Source organism: Ochlerotatus camptorhynchus, unplaced genomic scaffold (genome assembly GCF_037179485.1).
Source record: "Ochlerotatus camptorhynchus isolate MF236.1 unplaced genomic scaffold, CSIRO-AGI_Acam_v1.1 ptg000062l, whole genome shotgun sequence".
Lineage (NCBI taxonomy): Eukaryota > Metazoa > Arthropoda > Insecta > Diptera > Culicidae > Ochlerotatus > Ochlerotatus camptorhynchus.
In genome coordinates this window covers 9,622,490-9,640,293 of record NW_027040552.1, presented here as the reverse complement: position 1 = coordinate 9,640,293, position 17,804 = coordinate 9,622,490, and the positions used below count along the sequence as shown (strand labels likewise).

General features: G+C 42.0%; 1 protein-coding gene across 1 annotated transcript in view; it reads right to left on the bottom strand.

Annotated features, from left to right (window-relative positions):
* The window catches only part of LOC135717613 (transcription factor GATA-3-like), a 645,192-nt gene that overhangs the window by 67,315 nt on the left and 560,073 nt on the right, over positions 1–17,804 (bottom strand). The gene's annotated exons all lie outside the window — the stretch shown is intronic.

Sequence of the window (17,804 nt, the reverse complement as noted above, 5' to 3'; positions counted from 1 at the left end):
TAGCTGCGGATGATTCAGAGTATGATGTTATTGTATTAACTGAAACTTGGTTCCACGATTGCATCCTATCTACTCAATTATTTAACGGGTCATACACGGTATTCAGAACAGATCGAAGCCCATTGAATAGTAGAAAAACTCGGGGCGGCGGAGTGCTGATAGCCGTATCATCTAGTTTGTGCTGTTGTATTGATCCGGCTCCGATTAGTAATGCTCGTTAGCAGCTTTGGGTTAAAATCATGCTTCCCATGTGTGCCGTCAGAGTTGGAGTCCTTAATCTGCCACCAGATCGTGGAGATGATCTATTTCTCATCCAGCAGCATATTACATCTATCGATTCCGTTTTATCATGCTTGAAGCCTCATGATGTCGCTTTCCAGCTCGGTGACTATAATCACCCTCAATTGCATTGGATACCTTCAGAAGATGGAGGTCTCAAAGTAGATTCCAGCAGGTCTCGAAAGACAACAGCTAGTAGTATGTTGTACGATGCATTCTGCTTCCATAGCCTGGCACAGGTAAATGGCGTTGTGAATTCCAATTCACGGATTCTCGATTTGGTACTCGTTAATGATACTGGGTTACAAAGCTGTTGTGTTTCCGACGCAGCCGAATCACTCGTTGATACTGACACCGCACACCCTGCTATTGATGTCACCGTATCTATATCGTTACCGGTGATTCACGAGCCACTTCATAATTCTAACCAGTTTGATTTTCGTCGGGTAGACTACGACCTGCTAAACGATGCACTGTCCTCAATCGATTGGGAATTCCTGGATTCTGAGCTGGATCTGGATGAAATCGATGGTGTTTTCAAAACGGAAATACGTCACGTCATCGAAGCGAACGTGCCTCTTCAACGTCCTCCATTGAAGCCGCCTTGGTCAAACTCCAGCCTTCGCCAATTCAAGCACCGTAGACGATCTGCGCTTCGGAAGTATAGTCGCATTAGGTCTCAACAGTTGAAGCATCGCTTTGTGCTTGCTAGTAACAAGCATGCTCGGTACAATCGTATTCTGTATGCTCGGTACATTGATCTAACGCAAAGGAACTTGCGTGTGCATCCGAAAAAAATCTTGTCGTTTGCTCGTACTAAACGTAAGGAAGATGAATTACCTACATCCATGTACTTTGATGAGCGTTCTGCTAGTTCAGCGTCTTGTAAATGTGAGCTATTTGACGATCACTTCAAGAATCCCTTCTCGAATACATTGACCACGCAAACGCAGATCGACGCTGCACTCAGTAATACTCCGTCACACAGCTTTGAACTTGTTCAAAATGCTCTACGTAAGTAAAAAAATTCGATATCACCTGGTCCTGATGATCAAGTGGTCTGCTGAAACCATTAGTAAAACTACTCAACCTCTCGTTTCAAAGGAAAACATTTCCTGCTGGATGGAAAACTTCATTCCTGCATCCGATTCAAAAAAAAGGGAGACACATTTAATGTTGCCAACTACCGGGAAATTACTTCGTTGAGTACCTGCTCTAAACTTTTTGAGATTATCGTTAAATGTGTTCTCTTTGAGGCTAGCAAGAACTACATATCCAGTTCTCAGCATGGATTCTTCCCGAAACGATCCACTACAAATCTCACACAGTTGACTTCACTCTACATACGCGCGATGAACGCTGGTACGCAAGTAGATGCCGTGTACACAGAATTCAAAGCTGCGTTCGACCGAGTGAACCATGATATCCTGCTTGGAAAACTTGAGAAACTTGGATTTTCCTCCGACCTAGCAAACTGGTTTAGATCGTACCTGACTGGAAGGTCTGTGAAAGTAAGGATCGGCTCTTCATATTCAGATGAATTTTTCATTCCTTCCGGCATACCGCAAGGAAGTAATCTAGGCCCGCTCTTCTCTTCTCGTTATTCATAAATGATGTTTCATTTATTCTGCCACGCGGTCAGCGAATATTCTATGCAGATGACGTTAAGATATTTATGGTAATCACTTACCGACACTTACCCTGGCACAACACACTGAATCTTCCTCCATATGAACATCGCTGTATGCTGCTGGGAATTGATACCCTGGAACAAAGAAGATCGACTATGCAAGCTGTATTCGTGGCTTAGGTGTTGACCAACGATATTGACGCCCCAGATATTCTCGCTGAATTGAATATATATGTTCCAGAACGACCTTTGAGACGACGTAATTTTTTGCATTTAGCTGTTCGTTACACTCGTTATGGACAACATGATCCAATCAGATTCTTGACACTTCGGTTTAACGAAATCGCCAGCAGATTTGACTTCAACCACTCTGCAACGCCAACTTAATAATAATCAACGTTATTGAATCGAACAATAATGCAATTGGTGAGTATCTGTCCAATAATTAACTAGGAAAATGAATGTGCTACCTTGTGTTTTGTTGTTGTTGTTTCATGATTCGCCATCATCTACACGACATTGGTTCCTGCCATCTCTTTGCAGTTTCCAACTAAAACTTGTTTTATTGATTGATTCACTTTAAGAACTTATTTATGTTTTATTTATAATCTGTAACCATATAATGCCATGAGAAAACGTTAACTGTTTTGTGAAAATATATGGGGTTTTTACGCCTTATTGAGTCAAATGTGCTATCTCAAAAAGGCTTTTCCCCATCCCATATATAATTTAGACTTGAAGTCATATGGAATAAAATAGAATAAAATAAATAAATAAATAAATAAATAAATAAATAAATGAAATAAAAAGGAAGGATCTCACCCGAATGATCTGTAACTAGCCCGCCCCTTCGTGATTCTTAAGATAAATTGTTCTCGCAAATAGAGCTCCACCTCCTTGATCCTGATAATAACAAAATCAGTTTCCCCTTGCTCTGGCCTCGGGAAGAAGTGCATCGGAATAAACGCACCATCATTGCAGCATTGTCAATGAACCTCCAGATGTTGGCTCACGATCCCCGTTCCGATCAGCTCTAACTGTTCCACTATCAGATTCAAACATTCCAATACGCAAAAACACATGTTCGCAAGAAACTTTACAATTTGTTAAACACGGGAGCAAAATTCAAACACGTCACTTCTTCAACGCGACCTACTTCGATCTCTAATCGCCCATTTTGAGCCTATCAAGCAGAAAACATCAAATTAATCCAAGATTTCAGCGTTAACAGGTAAATACAGGCGTAAAATTTGATAACGGCACAAAAACTTTTATAAACAAAAGTTGTAAGGCCCTTTACATGCGAACCTAAGTACGCCCACGCAAACCAATACAATTATCGGGAAGGGGCAAATTTTCCCCACTCGATGGTGTTGTTGGTTTACGTGGGCGTTCTTCGGTTCACGTGCAAGAGGCCTTACAACTTTTGTTTACAAAAGCTTTTGTGCCGTTATCAAATGTTACGCCTGAATTATGTGTTTGGTACGATATTTTAGTTCAAATGCTACCGAACGAAGTCAATAAGAACGCGTGATATGAATGCGTTAGGCCGATTTTAGAATCCGTAGACCGAGTTTAGCGTCAAGACGCAGTGTTAGATTTTTAACAATATCTCAACAATTTGTTTCTCTTTATCAAATCAAAGGAAAGATAAATAAATTTTGATCAGCAATAATAACATTCCGTTTGGTGTTAAATTACGCTAGATTAAGAGAGACTAAGTGCGGGTTGTGATCTACTCCGTAGTAATGTCCAGTGCGGCGCAAATATGGATGAACCCTTCGGAATCACCTCTCAAGAGACACTTTTCCGTTTTTCCGCCCCGATTCGGCGTAAACAATGTCATAGTTGAAGGACACGTTGTCCGGGATGATATTCGCGAGCAATCGGTACATGTATCCCTTTCCTTCGCCGGACCACAATAAAACGCGATAATTTGTCTTCTCTACAACTTTCTCTCGTTGACGAGATCACGCTACACAGAACAGTAACATCTCTAGCATCGTAAATATGCCAATATTTTGCACAGTACTGTGTGTGTTGGTTTTGTGAACAGCAGTTCATCGTCGTGGCATTGAGATAACGGATCTGCTTCGATTCATATTCGTAGATCGGTTCGGAATACTTATTTTCATTTCCAATCCACGTCCAAACCTTGACGGTCCCCGTAGTGGTGATTGCAAGTACAACATCATCCTTACCTTAGACTGTCTCAAGGCAGAAATCCAATCCGGATTAACCTTGGAACTTAGGGGAAATAGCACTTCCAGACTGAACGGATCCATCATCATGATTTCCGCGTAATATCCATTGCAGAATAATCGAATATCATCGCAGTTTGCTATATGATAACCCTGGATGTTCGTACGAACCTGAGCCATCTTGATACTCTTGATACACTTGCCATCGACCAGATCCCAGGTGCACATTTCCCCGTTTTCCGACGAGCTTAAAAAAAATTATTATCCTGTATGATGGATCCTCGAGTCCAGTACAAAACTGGTGCCGTAAGATCCACCAGTAAACAGCGAGGAGTCATTTGTAGCGTATCCGGATCAACTTTCCTGAAAACTCATGACGAGATGCTGGACGATGATATTTGTCTAGATGGTCAATAATGAGGCGTATGAGGTAGGATTACAGCCAGGTCCCTCAGCTGGACCACCGGCCACTATGACTATGAAAAGAACGTTCAAGTAATCGCAACGACCAGCAAACTCAAGCTCCGGATTCAAGCGGGGTAGGAACAGATTTGGTCAAGATGGGACAATGATAAAGCCCTTCAAGCCGATTCCCTCGGAACAATGTAAACAGTGTGGGCGTTCAGCTCACAAGAACCCCGTCATGTGTCCTGCTAGAAGCCGCTCGTGTAACATCTGTTAGAAGCGTGGCCACTTTGCAGCCATGTGCCCTAAGAAGCGCGTCAATAATACTGAGGAACTTATGACTGAGCAAGCGACACCTGTCGACTATTGAATCAAATAAAGCTCTTCGTAAACTCTAGATAGAGCTGGAATTTGGGCGTAACAGCTTTTGTAAACAATGAATTCTCTCGATGATCTCTAGAAATTCAAGGCTCGCTCAAATCAACGTCACCATCTGGTAGGGGAAGACTTCCCCTTCCCGTTGGTTATGTTGGTTTGCGTGGGTGTGCCTTGAGTTTCGAGAAATCATCGAGGGAAGTTATTGTTTACAAAAGCTGTTACGCCCTAATTCCAGCTCTATCAAGAACTCATCAATACATACAGGGATACACCACTTATCTAATTTCCTACAAGGACGCATTGGTATGCTGTCGAATTGGGGCTTCAACTATAGAGTTTCTGATTGACTCAGGATCTGATGTTAATGTCATCGGTGGTTGTGATTGGGAACAATTGAAGGGCGATATGGAATCAGGTCGGGATAATATCGAGTTGTTGGAGAACGAAACAACTTTTAAGGGCCTATGAAGATTCAGCACTCCTTCAGAGCAGAAGTTGAAGAGGTGGGACTTCCTAAACACACGGTGTTGGCCGATTTTGTGATAGTACCAGGTGGGCGCTGTTCACTGCTGGGCAGGAAAACCGCAGGCGAAATGAAATTGTTAAAAGCCCCAACTTTCAACGCTTGCGAAGATTCAGCAGCACAGTCACCGTTCCCAAAAATGCCGGGAATAAAAGTAAAGGCTACAAGATATGGAAGAGAAGGACATAAAAAAAAAGTTTTAACTGTCCCTGAATGGATCAGCGGAATGTTCGCGGTTGCAAAGGGGAAAGGAGACTTCCGCTTAGTAGTTAATATGCGGGCTGGAAATAAAGCTATTAAGCGGGAGTAGTTTCGGCTACCTCCGATGAATGAAATGAAAACTAAACTTCACGGAGCCAGAAGACGCTGGAAGTAGCCCACAATGGCTATCCTTTTTCCACCAAATTCAAAAGCATCCTCAAAGAGCGTGTGTGGTGGCCTGAGATGCCTTTAGATGCTGAAAAATGGGTCAAAGCTTGCCGTATCTAAGCAAGTAATGGGAAACCAGAGAATCCCACGCCTATGCTACGAACCTTAGCCCCTGGCACGGTGTGGGAGACGATTGCGGTAGACTTCAATGGTCCATACTCCAAATTAGGAGGTATCTACATCTTCGTACTCGTTGATTATAGATCAAGGTACGTTATTGCTCAACCAGTCAAGTCAACCAGTTTCGAACACACAAAGGCGATTTTAGAGGAGGTGTTCGACAGAGAGGGATTCTCATAAACTATAAAGAGCGATAATGGACCGCCTTTCAACGGGGAGGAATATAGGTCATACTGCTCCAAGCGCGGCATTGTGAACACATTTTCTACACCGCTGTTTCCGCAGCAGAACGGTTTAGCTGAAATCTACATGAAAACTGTAAACAAGGCTATGGCAGCCGCCACGAATTCTGGAAACAACTATAATGAAGAGTTGCAGGCATCAGTGAGGGCTCATAATGCGGCAGCACACTCTATAATCAAGGTACCACCAGAAGAGGTGATGCTGGGGAGAAAAATTAAAAGGAGTCTTCCACTACTACACCGAGCCAAAGCCCAGCATGACGAAAATCTGCTAAACGAGCGAGATCGTGAGGCTAAACTTCGAGGTAAATCTCAAGAGGACAGCCGACGTTCCGCTAGGGAATGTCGGGTCAAACCCGGCGACATGGTAGTCGTTGAACGCCACATGTGGGCGAAAGGTGATTTGAGGTACGGTCTAAAACGATGCACGGTGCTTGAGGAGAGTAACGATAGCTTGTTGCTAGTGGACGAAGAAGGAGCTACGCTGAAACGTCATGTAACGCAGACAAAGAAGGTGTACAAGTGAGCAGATAATCGGAAGAGGTCATCTGACGAAAATGTCGGTGATTACCGGGCGCTTTAAGAACAAATGAGCGACCTAGAAGAGACAAGAAGACTCCATCATACCTTGGAGATTTTGTTCATGTGGTAGATCAATAACGTCACTCTGTATTGATTCTTCAATGATACTTATAATACATCGGATAAATCCCATGAGAAGAGATAATTTATCCTGTTTTTAGTAGATCTGTCTGTAATGTGTCCCCTAGGTGTAAATGCGTATTTCATTGGCTGGTGGACAGAAGACTCCTACTTAGTGGATATCCGACGACTCAAAATAAAACTCTTCGTTTCTGCTCTTCATTTATATTTACTAACTTTATTTTCTTGTGAGAAGAGGAAAGATGGCACTGCGGTGAGTAAGAGGAATGTGTCGTAAAAGGAACTGTCAAGTCGTCAATGTTGGCATCACTGGGCGAAACGAGAGCACAGGCTCACAACACCAAGTTGCGGCCATGCTGCCTCATTTGCGATCGAACATTGGACTGGGTAAGTTGTGTGTATCACGGTTTGTAGGGGTGATTCTTTTCGGAAGAAATTCAAAGCTCCATGGTACCATGGGTGCCAAACAGTGCCAATGAGAGTTCTCAGATGTTACCATACGTGTTTTTAGCAAAATGTGCTGAGTGACCTATCCCTTGCATCACTTTGACTTGATTGACACTAATGTCTCTAGAAACTTCTGGGTAGAAAGCAAAATATTTGCGATCAGTTAGAGAAATTATATGGAGAATATTTCAGTTCAATTGTACTCCTCAAATTCAATGTTCTTGCACGTCCATGTATACACCTCGCACACCTGTGTACACGTCAATGCTCTATTTTAACAGGGAATTTCTCCCGGATGACACGTTTCATTTTTCGTATTTTCACAGCACGAACGTTATATCATTCGCCAAATAACATTACAAGTTTTATTGAGGTTTTAAAACATTCTTCAAGTCTAAATCATGATCTACAGAACGCTCATAAAATCAAAATTGTTACTAGGGTATCATGTACCTCCGGTGGTAAGTCATACACATTGACATCTGTACTTAAACTACCTTTCCATTAGCATAATGGTAAATGAATTGCTCCTGGTTATGTATCAGGGCACAATGCATCCTTGTTTTAGATTTAAATTGAATGAAGATTGCCTTCTCCTCGCTCCCCAATTCGCTACGTGGCGTCCATGTCATCAGGATTCGCGGCCAGTGATTTCATGAAATTAAGTACTCATCCTCTAGGTTAAAATGTCAGGTATAAAAATGAAACAGTTAAGTCCTCTGGATACTCTTTCAAGACTTCAGGTTGATCAGGTAAAATTCTGAAAATTTCAAATTGTCCAACAATTCAATTCACATCTCCCAGAAATGCTCTCAAGAAACCAGGTGTCTCAGAAAATATTCCTTATACCATCAGGTGAACAGAGATCTTCAAATTTATCTTGTGAATATCTTCTAGTGCCCAAAAATTGAAATAACGTCTCTCAGATATCGTCTCAAGAAACTAGATTACTCAGAAATTATTCCAAAGACCTTTAGGTTCTCTGATAAACATTTATCTATTTTTTTTGTGATACTTCAGTATGATCAAGTATTATGCTGAAGATATTCAATAGGGTGGTTCAAAATATCAATTGATGATCAGCAAATTTGTAGCTGGGAAAATTTCACATTAACACAGATTTCATACATAATGCCGTAGATCATTAGAGCGAAGGACTAAAACGATGAGCAAAAAAAGTTAACTTTTCCCATAGTAGTTTCCATACAAAATTCAAAGGGCCAGTGCAGTATAAGTTTGTATTCCAATAAACTCAAATTTTGGAAGAATGATCAGGGCCTGATTTAGAATCGATTGAACTTGGTGGAGAAAATTGATATTTTGGCAGCTGCAATTCAAATTAAGTTTCTCAGATATTCTCTCATGAGACCAGGTGTCTCCGAAATTATTCCAAAAATCTTCAGGTCTTCAGAAACTTTTCAGAATATTTTTCTAATACTTCAACTGCCCAACAATTCAATTAACGTCTCTCAGATATTCAACCATGACACGAGGATGATCGGAAATTATTCCAAAGACCTTCATGTGTTTTAAGATTTCCATAATGTTCTCTCAGAAAATATTCCTAACACCATCAGGTGATCAGAGATATCCAAAGCCTTCTCTGGAAATTTTTTCATTACTTCAGGCTGATCCAAGTATTTTTCTGAATATCTTCTAGTGTCCAATTGAAATTACGTCCCTCAGATATCCTCCCATGAAACTAGGCTACTTAGAAATTATTCCAAAGTCCATTAGGATATTTGTTCAATACTTCTGGATGATCAAGTATTATTCTGAAGACCTTCAATTGCCCAAGAATTGAAATAACGTCTCTCAGAGATTCTCTAGATGTATCCGAAATTATTGCAAAGACCTTTAGAGTGCTCGCAGGTCTCCAAAAACTTCTGCGCATATATATATATTTTTCAAGTCTTCAGGTAGGTCAGGTATGAAGCCTGAAGATCTTAATCTATCCAACAATCCTACTCACATCTCTAAAATATTCTTTCATAGTACACCAGGCAGCTCAAAAATTATACCATCAACCTGCCATGTGTTTTGAGATTTCCATAAAGTTCTCTGGATATTTTTTCTTGACATCTGGTTGATCAACGACTATACTAAAAATCTTAAACTAACCACCAAATCAAATCACATTTTTTTTTCAGGAATCATGTTCTTGAGTCAGAATCCATTTTTCCATTCGAGTTAAAATCACCGAAGCGAACCAATTTTGCACAAGCACATATATGCAGGGACGAATACCAAAACAGTTCCTTTTTGACAGTTTCAATTTTTAGAACTGTCGAGTAGTTTGAAACTATTTTAAAACTCAGCATTGCGAACGGTGGGAGGAATTGTTTCAAACCTATTTTCAGCATATTACGGCACCGTTACTCAAACACTCACTCATGTATCCTGCACACCCCTAGCGAATCGGGAAAACGGGGAAACCAGGAAATCGAAAACAACCCGTGAATTTCGAATGGGGGTCGAATCTGCGAAAAAAAATAAGATCTTAGACCCTGCAAAATGTCAAAGGCCCTTGGAGTGGACTAGAATTTCAGTATACAACAGTCACTTTTAAGAAAATCATTTTAATTTTTTTTCCTATGTAATTTTGAGCATATTGTAGGATAAATTCTAAAGATAACAGAAAGGTATTTAAGAGAAAATGTCCTATCAAGTTTTAGGTTGAACTCTAAGAGAATTTTAACGGGTTCTCCATGTCAATTGTGTGAGTTTGGAGGATTTTTTTAAGTAGCTCTGTGGAAAATGTCATGGTAATAGTGAAGAGGAATTCAGGATCCGTGAATAATACCAAGGGTGGGTACAATTACAAAGAAATTGTGCGACAAGTTCTAAGAAAATTCCGATGACAAATTCAAGGGCATCTAGAAAAAAATTTCTAGATAATTTTAACGAGAATTCCAAATAACTTTTTAGAAAAATTTAGGAGAACTTCATGATTTTAAGGTAAATTTCAAGACAGTTCTGAGCAGAATTCAAACGAATAATAATAAGGAACCATCAGTGAATTCTTCGAAAAAGAGAATCTAAGGATGAATTTCATGAACTTTCTGTAGCGTTCTGCAGATAATTTCTGGACTATTATAAAGAGAGGTTCAAGTGACTCCCAGAGAGAATCTCAAATTTATTTTTGAAGAATTATTAAAAACGCTCTGTGAACGGAAGTGACTTTAAAGGAAATGCCTGAGGATAATCCAATGAATTCCTATTAAGTTTTGAGCGAATTTTCATAGACAAATTTCGAAGACATCGAACCAAATTCAAGATCCAGGAAAAAGGCTGCTGTCTTAGTCATGACCTTTATCAATTACATTTGGTGTTAAGCTTTATTTAAATGTATATCGCTCAACCAGAAATTTTTTTAAATTTCAGTTCGCAGTTAGCTGAAATTTGACCGTTGGTGGGCTTGCACGACTCCTGAGTGGAGCGAGGATGAACCAGAGGATGCCAGTGAAGGACACGACTGGACAATTGCTTACCGACCCCACTGACCAGCTGAAACGCTGGTTTGAGCACTTCGAACAACTTCTTCAAGTTTCGACGGCCAACCAGCCATCAACATCTCGGCATGATCCGCCTAGGGTGCGGCGCATCACTCGCGTCAATTCCGAGACCCCACCACTGCAGGAGATTGAAGCAGCTATCCGAAGCATGAAATCCAACAAGGCTCCAGGGGTTGATCGCATATCAGCAGAGATGCTCAAAGCTGACCCCATGCTATCCGCACAAATGTTGCATCAACTATTCTGTAATATCTGGGACACCGCGACTTTTCCGGCCGACTGGATGCAGGGCATCTTAGTGAAGGTCCCAAAGAAGGGGGATCTGACTGTGTGCGACAATTGGCGAGGATCATGTTACTGTGTATTGTTCTCACAGTTCTGTGCAAAGTTATCCTGAATCGGATACAGGAGAAGATCTACGCGACTCTCCGACGGCAGCAGGCAGGATTCCATGCCGGAAGATCTTGTGTGGACCATATTGTCACGCTCCGCATCATTCTGGAGCAGGTCAATGAATTTCAAGAGTCCCTTTATTTGGTATTCATTGACTACGAAAAAGCTTTCGACCGTCTCAATCACGAGAATCTATGGGGCGCCCTGAGACGCAAGGGAGTCCCAGATAAAATCGTCAACCTCATCGAAGCGCAGTATGAGGCTTTCACGTGCAGAGTTCTGCATAGCGGGGCCTTGTCCGACCCTATCTGGGTAGTCGCTGGTGTGAGACAAGGATGTATACTATCACCGCTACTGTTTCTCATCGTAATTGACGAGATCATGGTAGGTGCAATTGACCGTGTACCGAACCGTGGGCTGCTTTGGCAGCCTATCACCATGGAGCATCTCAACGACTTCGATTTGATTGATGATGTTGCTCTACTAGCACAACGGCGCTCTGATATGCAGAGTCATCTCAATGACCTAGCCGAACGCTCCTCTGCGGCGGGTCTCACCATCAACGTCAACAAGACCAAATCGTTGGATATCAACACGGGCAACCCTTCCAACTTTACGGTAGTGGGGCTAGCAGTGGAGAAGGTCGAAAGTTTCCAATATATTGGCAGCCAAATAGCATTAGACGGCGAGACCAAGAGCGACATAGGTGCACGAATCAAGAAGGCTAGGGCTGCCTTTGCGAGTTTACGAAACGTAAGGAGATCCAACCAGATAAATCAACGCACCAAAATCCGAATTTTCAACTCGAACGTGAAATCTGTGTTGTTATACGCCAGCGAAACGTGGTGTGTATCAGTGGAGAACACTCAAAAGCTGCAGGTCTTCATCAACCGATGCCTGCGGTATATAATTCGTGCCTGGTGGCCTCACAACTGGATCTCAAATGCCGAGCTCCATCGTCGATGTCATCAGAAGCCGATAGCAACAGAAATTCGAGAGCGAAAGTGGAGGTGGGTCGGCCACACACTTCGACGGGGTGGAAACGAAATCTGCAAGCAAGCGCTGGATTGAAATCCGGCAGGACATCGCAGCAGAGGTAGGCCCAGGGGCTCATGGCGGCGGAGCCTCAATAAGGAAATTTAGCAAGTCGATAGGAATCTGACCTGGGCCCAGGTAAAGGCAAAAGCGAGCAGCCGCCCAAGATGGAAGTCTTTCACGTTGGCCCTTTGCACTGCTGGTGGTGCACAGGACCCTTAAGTAAGTAAGTAAGTGGGTTCGCACTTCCATTTGGATATGCAAAACACAAAGTGTGCTTTTTTGGGGCCATATCGAAATGTTTGATTCCAACGACGACAAATGCACTGACCAAGGCAATGAACAATGCGTACTAAAATAAGTAGACAACCGTCGATATTTAGAGTGATCGACCAAAAAACAACTGCCACTGCTTCAACAGCTGAGAGCAAACTGAAGGCTGACGTTATCGACGGTTATGGATTAACAACCCTGAACCTAAAGTTAAAATACAAAATCAGACAATAGTTGACGAAGTTACGGCAATTCAAGGATGATCCAGTGAAAATTTCAGAAGCACAGTTTAATTTCAAGCAGCACTCCTATTTAGTGGTCAGTTCTGGAATGTTTTGACAGTAATTTGTTTTGAGAGTGTTTCCAGTGCTGAAAGGTTTGTCACAATTCGTGCAGTCTAAAAAAAAGATGTACCAGATGGAAGATGAGAGATCGTTAAGTCGTTCTCGCCGCAGTTGAGCAACGGGTACTCAAAATTTGGCAAGGGATTTTCAGCTGTTGACAAAAACTTTTTGGTTACAAAAAAAGGTTTACAAGCAACAGTGTCTGGCAAAACACATTCTACCGCTCATTCAGGCAAACAAAGAACTAGTGAAGCTTTGGTAAGGTTTGGAAAACTGCCTCTAGCATTTAGGGGGCCGTACTTCAGTGATATCGTGACAACAGGGTGAGTTTCATGTTGCTTAATAGGTTAAGGCTATGTTTTACATTCTGAAATAGAACTGATTTATGTATGTCAGATTCCAATAGGCTAACAGACATTACGATTTATTGTGAATAATCTTAATGTTCTAGATGAAAAAATCTCAAAATTCCATTCTATGGTCTTCGAGTGGTGGAAAATGTCATTTCAAACCGCTCAATGAAGGGATTCATTAACTACTGCACTCAGTACGAGAAAAATAAGCCAGGAGGAATAAGACAGTATTGAATTGAGGAACTAGCAAGAGCAGGAAAAAATCACCAAGCATTTTTTTTTCGAAAAATGTCCATGACTCACAACTTTTTCCATTACATATCTCCACCGAAAGCTTCCCAATGAACCCATGCAAATGAGCCCGTCCCGAATCTTGAATTCATTAACAAACCTCCTCATCGATCCCAGCGTCCCGAAGAACGGAAAAAGCAAATTCTAGTCTTCTTAAGGCATGCCAAGAATTTAGACATTTTTGAAAAAAAGGCATCTCATTCCCTCTCCTTCTCCTGTCCCACTTTACAACCGGGTCACGTCTTCCACCATTGCCAAGCGAGAGTCCTCTCTGTATGATCGCTGGAACTATTCCTTTAATAACGCGGTGTGATGCCTCTGCCCCCAAACCCTCTCGTCTCATTGCGTTGCGGAAACCCAACGGGGGATCCGAATCGGGCACCATAGTTTCAAACCACCATCCGCTTTGGACTGGGACTTGACAGATATAGCCATACAACAACAGTAGCTTGACTGACGGACGTTTTTCGGTAGCTAATTTCTTGACTGCCGCTCGTTTGACGTTTCAACATCCACGCTCGCTCAACGCTCTGAGTATGAATGAGTGGCTTTCACGAAAATATGCGTGCCTCGATCGAAGCAAGTCGAGATTGCTGTAATGTGGAAGAGTGGCACGCGGGGGTGAAAATATCAATCAAAAATTATTTCGGTAATGGAAGCTGATTTATGTCTATCAAAAATTTTACCTTTCCTTTTCGAATTCGGTGGCTGATGATGGTCTCCACTTCACTTCACTTCACTCCTCTACTTGCTCATTTTCAATTCGGCTGTTTTCGAGGGCTCGCTTGCTGGCCCGTGTCAGCTGTCGCACCAACCAACACCGCGATTGGAACGAGCTCTCACAGTCGTCGTAACCTTGAAATGGCTACCAGAGAGTGTGCCAGTCCGTTTCACCGTACCAGCTGCTGGGGCGTAGGTTGGAGAAGGTGGAGGTCAAAAAGCTACCGGTTGTGACGTTAGAAAACATAAATGAGTACGAGTAGGTAGGTACGCACTGGACCGTTTTTCGAAGGCGACTTTAGTTTGTTGGGGAAATGACGCCAGGTTGGCATTTGTTTGGTCATCTCAACTGCGATCAAGGAACATTAATCTTCACCAGAATCCTCCATCAAGGCTTTAATATTTAATATTAAATGAAGGAATCTTTATTTGTGTCGCTCAATACAAAGACTAGAATATTCATTTTCAACTTTCACCGTCCCCTCCGATACTGTTCAACCGAAGCACTCCCAACTCTCCATTGAGCTATTATTAAATCCCAACCAACATTAAAGCCACACCACTTCGACCGCCCTAAAATACTACATTCCAGTAAAGGTCAGTCCCGCGGGAGGCAAAAGCAAAATGAAAACAAACATAAATTGTGCCCTGGTGTCCCCTCACGCCCTGATCCAGCCATCACCGACGTCGTCATCGTCGACGCCATTAATCGTAGCGAAATTAGGCATCCGAACTCGATTAAACATTCATATGTACACTGTTTTACCGTGCCATGAATGCTCTCTGCGAGGGGCAGCACGAATGGTCACAAGGAGAATGCAGGCAAAAATCGATATTAATTTATTTGACTGCCAGCGCTCCAGGATGTTTCGGACCTGACAGCCAGAATGGTGTGAAAAACGTATTCAATATTCGACGAGTTTTTCCACCACCTTGCTTGCGCCCCATCCAGAGGGTGGGTTGTAGCATAGTGTTGGTGCTGGAAGCAGCAATCAATGTGTTGGTGCACCCCACTGTAGCAGCAGACAGACAATTTCGATGCACCGACCAGGACGATGCTTGGGGCGCAAATACATACGCAAGGATTTTCGAAACGAGTTCACCCTCACATCGCATCAACATCATCATCACCATCGTGCTGCCGGGATCCCCTTGGTAACGCTCTGAGGGATTCCGGAGTCACACATACACTGCTGCTCCACGCCTACTTTTCCCCACCGACCGAGACGGACGCTGCGTGCGTAGAAAATCGATAGAGTTACACTTTTCGGTTGCTTTATTGGAACAGGATTCCTACATACCATGGTAGGCTATATGTTTCTGACGATAGTAAAGCAGTGCAAAAATCTCTTTGAAGGACTTTTCTACTGATAATCTGCACAATGTGACACATTCTTAATTGGGATGGTCCAATCTAGGAAAGAAACGAAGCTGACACCTTTAAAAGTGGCACAATACGAATCAATTTTAATTGCACAAAGATACACCGTAAAATTGCAGCTCCAAGCTTCATGCATTCGGAAAAGGGCAGTAGCCTAGCAACTATTCGATGGTCAACAGAATATGGGTGAACAATATTCAGAGTGATGGCTAAATTATCAATGAATTTTCAATGGATTTGCCTCCCGTTTTTCAAGTATGATGGCTTTTTTCTAGGTCGTCTTTTATGAATACGTAGAATAATTTGCTGTTAAGTGCACACCCAATGTCTGAAGGCACGCTATGTTTCTTCACAGGAAGTTAGCATTGATCATAACTATTAAATCTGTGAAGGTTTTTTTTTTAATAATTCATCTTGGGTTTTTTTGAGAAGAAGTGTTTTGAAGTTTACATAGCCTTTTATGAAGCCGTAGTCCCTATATTGACAATACAAAACTATTACGATTTGAACAATTGCAGCAAAATAAGCTTCAAAAGTTGATTGAAGTAGTCCCAATGGCATTAAAGAGTTCTCTTTGACTCTCAAGTAAGGTCCGTATGGATTTGGTCGACTTTGCGCAAAATCAATTAATAGTTTTTGCGAGATCGAACTAATCAATAGTTTTCTTCCATAATAAGAGTAAATGGCCACCCATACTGGATCTAGATCTGATGCGTTGCGGCAAAGTGATAGCTAAATCTATTCTCTAACTGTCAAATTTACGTCTACATAGTAGACATTGATTTTCATCCGGGTTCGATTTTTTATGGATGTATCACTCAGTGAATCACTCAGAACATTGTGCTGAAATTAGATTCGGCATAGCTTGGGCATATCCATCGGCACACCTTCGGCGCAATCTTGTAGGCATTAGGATGTTGTAAATAAAATGGGAGCACTGCTGGATAACTGTATTTAATTGAAGTTGTTCACAACATTACGTGCTGTTTGACTATATATTCAGGAACATCCTCTAATTGAATATACCAGAGGAACTCAGACCAGCAGTTCACATATAGATCTAAATACGAAATGTAGGTTCTAGAGTGGGTTCAAGAAAAAGAGGCAGTTATTCAGACCCCATCAGCAACCTAAATTCCAATAATGATGAAACTCACACAAAACAAACTATAGAAGTCTATTCATCATCCTCTATAGTCGGTCTCCTACAATGTTCCCCACGGGTTCCATCTCTTCCTGGCCACGGATAGACCGTTGCTTTTCACAACACGATAGGCTAGGTTTCTGGTCTGCCTTTGAGGGCATTATAAACCCTAAAACACAAGACTTTTATTATCCTCCAACATTTTTTCACACCCGCTACTTCCCGCGTCATCCTCATTCCGATTTCAAACCAAAACATTCAAGGTGTCAGAAATACCGGGTTGCTGGGGTGGATATTTTTCAAACAATCGCAGCTTGTTCTACGACTGGCACAATCAGCACTCCTGTGGCTCACTTGCGGCACACTGACAAAAAAGATGACCCAAGATTGGTGTGCGGAGTGACCTACCCCTAGGAATGTATGGTTTAGCAAACCTGGGAAAATTAAAAAATCTCGTTTGTTGTGCTTCGGAAAAGCAATCCATAGAAAAAAAAAAGTAGAAGGGTCTAGGCCTAGAGGCACGAACGGAAGCTTGACGTAGGACCGCTAGTGGACTGTACAAATGTGAAGAGCATTTAGTTCTTTTAATTGATCAATCATCAATTATCTTAACTCTTTCCGTTTTTGATTTGTAAGCGTACCAAATTTGTAGAATTTTTTTGAAAGTTGATGAAGAGAATCAATCAAAATCACTTACACCCCTGCTTCCAAGTTTGGTTACAATATTATCACCCATATTATTGTTTTCGTTCGAACCGTATTTTCAATACAAAAAAAAAACCTATTTTTTGAATGGAAAATACGGTTCGAACGAAAACAAGAATATGGGTGTATAACTCTGGAGAGCATTTTGTGTGGTCGTTGGGGGCCTGTGGTTCTGATTATGGACAAACAGGCACAGATAAATTCTATTCCAACTCTTTACTGTTATAAGCTTGTTGGCCCTGAAAAGGGCCGTTTTATTGTAGACGACATCCATGGCCGCTTACGCTTGGCGTGTTCAGAGTAGGTGACAAATCACGGATCACATTTTCCAGG